Below are 4655 nucleotides of genomic sequence, written 5' to 3' on the forward strand. Positions count from 1 at the left end.
TTTGAAAGGACAAAAGTTGAAAAAGGAAGGACGCGATATGGAAAACACGGTTTGGTGGTGGTCCCTCGAGGGAGAGCATTAGTGCATGGGACGCGGCAGTCGTAATGCTGACATGACCTGACCTTCCTAAGGCAATTGAACCTTCCCGAAAAGCGAACCGGAAGGGCACAAGTCCCGGTCCGCTGATTTTCTTGTGATGAGCGAGACCCCGCTCTCCTTGTGCTTTTCATCGATTCGTCTGCGACCCTCTGTTGTCGAGCAGCGAGATGACGAACATGAAGCCGCCACTTCTATTATTCATCTTCATCTCCGTCTCGCTCGAAGCACTCCCGGTCTCAGTCACTGGCGACAACGTTGGCGCTTACCATCCGACCGATGATATCGCCGTCGACTGCGGCTCCAACACCAGCTCCCCTGTGGAGAACCGGAATTGGATTGGAGACGCCGCTGACCGTTCGGACTACTTTCCAATTGAGAAAACTCACTCCTCTACTACATCAGAGGCAAGTAGTTCATCTCCCAGCATCCCTGGCGCCGTCCCATACCTCACGGCTCGCCTCTCCCGCTCCGAGTTCGCCTACACCTTCGACGTCACCGCAGGGCCCAAATTCGTTCGCCTACACTTCTTCCCTTCGGATTACCCCAACTTCCGCCGTGTTGATTCCTTCTTCTCAGTCGAGGCCGCTGGCTACACCCTGCTCCGCAACTTCAGCGCTTCCCTCTTTGCTGATTACACCCGCTCTACGAGCTTCTTCTCTAAAGAGTTCTGCTTAAGTGTCGGAGAGGACCAGATATTGAACATAACGTTCACTCCCACTCCTGGTAATTCAGACGCGTATGCTTTCGTGAATGGAATCGAAGTCGTTTCCATGCCCGAAAGTCTCTACTACAACACCGTCGTCGACTCAACCGAGGGAATCAAGTTGGCAGGTCAGCTGGCGCCATACACCTTGGATACCACTAAAGCTCTCGAAGCGGTGAAGGGCTTGAACGTGGGAGGACAGTTTGTTGGTCCAGCTCGTGACACGGGAATGTACAGGACCTGGGAAGCAGATGACGAGTACGTGACTTCCTCGGACATCGGAGTTTTGCCAGTTAACACAATTTTCCAACTCAATTACGGTGAGCAAGTGCCAAACTACACGGCTCCAGATCCCTATACACTACTGCAAGGACCATGGGAATGGACAAAAGAATCAATCTGAGCTACAAGTTCACGTGGTCTGTCGAGGTGGACACGGACTTCTACTACTTGGTCCGGTTACACTTTTGCGAATTCTAGAAAGAGATAAATGAGCCCTTAGATAGGGTTTTCGAGATTTTTATAGAATTACAATTGGTTGAGGATCGTGCGGATGTCATCAGTTGGAGCGGGAAGGGCGTGCCCGTCTATAGGGATTTTGCAGAAGCCTTGTATGACAGCCAAAAGAAAAGAACCAACCTTTCCGTCGCGTTGGGCGCGCTTCCAGATGGTTCTACTCTTTACTCTGATGCCATCTTGAATGGCCTCGAGATATTCAAGATCAACAATTCTGACGGGAATCTCGCAGGGCTGAACCCGGATCCGGTCCCGAATAAACTGCCAGGACCTCCACCGGCAAGCAAGGCACCGTCGAGCCCCAGCAAAGCAGTAAAAATTGCCATCGTTGCTGGTGGAACTTCGGGCTTCACCATACTCTCTCCTGGCTTTCTTCCTTTACCGGCGACGAAACAGAACGAAGGATTCGACCTCGAGAGACGGCACCTCACGGTGGGGCCCATTGTCTTACGCGACGACCAAGTCAACGAAGACCCAGGGGGCGTTGCTGCCATCGGATCTGTGTCGCCACTTCTCACTAAAGGAGATCAGAGCGGCCACGAACAACTTTGACAAGGGGTTTATTATTGGCGTGGGCGGGTTCGGCAACGTGTACAGGGCTATTCGATGGCGAGGCCAACCCAGTGGCGATCAAGCGGCTGAACCAGGGATCGCAGCAGGGCCTTCATGAGTTCAGGACCGAGATTGAGATGCTCTCGCAGCTTCGGCACCTCCACCTGGTCTCCCTGATTGGGTTCTGCAAGGACGCGGGGGAGATGATCCTCGTGTATGACTACATGGCACGCGGGACCCTCAGCGACCATCTCTACAACACCGATAATCCCCCACTCCCCTGGAAGCAGCGGCTCGAGATCTGCATAGGCGCCGCGTGGACCTCCACAGCGGTGCCAAGCACACCATCATACATCGCGACGTGAAGATGACCAACATCCTGCTCAACGAGAAGTGGGTTGCCAAGGTGTCCGACTTTGGGCTCTCGAAGGTCGGACCCACGAGCGAGTCTAAGACGCACGTCAGCACGGCCGTGAAGAGCACCTTCGGGTACCTGGACCCGGAGTACTACAGGCGCCAGCGGCTGACTGATAAGTCCGACGTCTATTCCTTCGGCGTGGTGCTGTTCGAGGTGCTGTGTGCAAGGCCTGCCGTGAGCCGGATGGCCCCGATGGAGCAGATTAGCCTGGCTGAGTGGGCCCAGAGTTGTTGTAAGAGCGGGTCCGTCGAGGAAATGGTGGACCCGCACCTGAAGGGGGCTATCGCCCTCGAGTGCCTCAACAAGTTCTGCGAGATCGCTATGAGCTGCTTGCGGGACGAGGGGACCAAACGGCCATCCATGAACGACGTTGTGTAGGGCCTCAATTTCGCACTGCAGCTACAGCTGAGCAAAGAGCTGGAGGTGACGGATCATGTGGGTATGTCAGCGCATGATAGTGATGACGACGACCATGACGCGGCTTCGATCAGAGGCAACGGCAGCGATGAGGAGATCAACACTAGTGATAGCGATAGTGGTGGTCGGAAGAGCAGTGGGGAAGCTGCGACGTCGACCAGAGCCAGAAGCAATGACGTTTGTGATGAGAGTAGTTACGTCGCAGAGAGGTTGCCATGAGAAAAATATTAGTTACTCAAGTGTAATGGTCAAAAGTCACCCGGTATGTGTTTTTTATATTATTATTTTCTTTTAACATGCGGAAGCGTAATCAAACATTTACTAGTATTCCTTTTAACAATTAAAGGTCTTACAAGTATAATCAACAAGTATAATCAACATACTTATACCTCTTTTATTTATATCACATTTGAGTTCACAATTTTATTACTTTACAAGCAAAAAACAAAAGTCTAGGTGGAGGTGAAAATACTTATCTTTGTATTATATTATACTTCTAAAAGTCTATTTATATAAATGTCCAGACTAAAATCACGAGTTGATAACTTCTCTGTTTGCTGCGTTTCCATCATCAAGATCAAAGCCTCTCAACAGATTGATTAACTCACCTTCAAGGTCCTGGTATTAGGAAACGAACTGAAAAAGAACCTACTTTGTGAAACCTCCTACATCAACCCACACAATACAACTATACTTGATATATATTATTCTAGATTCTGGTTTAAGCACATTTCATAAAGACCTTCATAACTCATAGAGACTATAGCATAAAGGTTGAAGGGTGTCCATTCTACATGTTTGAAAAATAAAATGAATGAGCCAAAACTCAATGAATGAAATTTCTAGTTTTAAGTTAAAAGAAATCTCTTACTACTTCATCTGGTATACACAAAGTGAATGCATAATCATCCGATAAGTGTGATAAAAAGGTAAGCATACTCTACATTTCCCATTTTCATTTATCATAGAAATTATTAATCAACAATACGTCCATCCAGACTCATGCATATGCATACCATGTTTCATACAAACAAACAAACAATATAAATAATGTTTGGTTCTACACATAACAATGCATTTTATTTATTAATATTTCCTCTCAAACTTTCCTGAGCATTCCAGTCACTGGGGCATCTCAATTTCGAGGCATCCTGAAAACTTCTACCACAATGTATTACCACCATAGGGGCGTCTCGACTCTCGAGACATCCCGAAACATTCTCCGAAGCATCCCAACCATTGGGACATTCCAACCATTGGGACATCCCATAAACTACTACCATGGGGCATCGTCACGCACCACTATATAAGTGACAGAATCACATTAATATCATTTAAAGTCATAATATATGTATACTTACAAGCATATCACACATATCTCAACTCAATTTAATACATTGGCCAAATAATTGTATATGAAATAACATATAGTCATACTCTAGTCGTTAAAGTCTAGAGATCCAAATGAGTACATTCTGAGTCTAGACATTGAGCAGGATCCGAACGAATAAATATATTCTAGACGTAAAGTTTGAACATGTAAATGGGTACATTCGAAGTTAGAACAACAAGTACATTCTAGTTGTAAAGTCTGAACAATCAAAATGGCAAATTCTAGCTTAATAGAAGCTTCTAGAACAAAAGAACATATCCAATATTAAATAGATTTACAAATTAACAGACTCAACAATGGATAGAATCAACAAATAAACAGATTCAACAAGGAATAGATTTATATTTAGTAAAGTCTATATGAACCGGTAGATAGATTTATTAATAAACAAATTCACAAGTTGGTAGATTCAACAAAAAATAGATTCATGCTCAGTAAAGTCTATCTAAACCAATAAATAAATTTATCAACAATCATATTCACAAGCTAGCAGATTCAACAAAGAATAGATTTATACTCAGTAAAGTCTGTTTGAACCAATAAACAGATTTATGAAA

At 45.9% G+C, this 4655-nt stretch overlaps 1 pseudogene; it reads left to right on the forward strand.

The window, feature by feature from the left end:
• Nucleotides 1-266: 266 nt before the first annotated feature.
• On the forward strand, nucleotides 267-2924 carry LOC104423672 (annotated as a pseudogene).
• The last annotated feature ends 1731 nt before the right edge of the window (nucleotides 2925-4655 follow it).

The sequence above is a fragment of the Eucalyptus grandis genome, chromosome 10, assembly GCF_016545825.1.
Source record: "Eucalyptus grandis isolate ANBG69807.140 chromosome 10, ASM1654582v1, whole genome shotgun sequence".
Classification (NCBI taxonomy): Eukaryota; Viridiplantae; Streptophyta; class Magnoliopsida; order Myrtales; family Myrtaceae; genus Eucalyptus; species Eucalyptus grandis.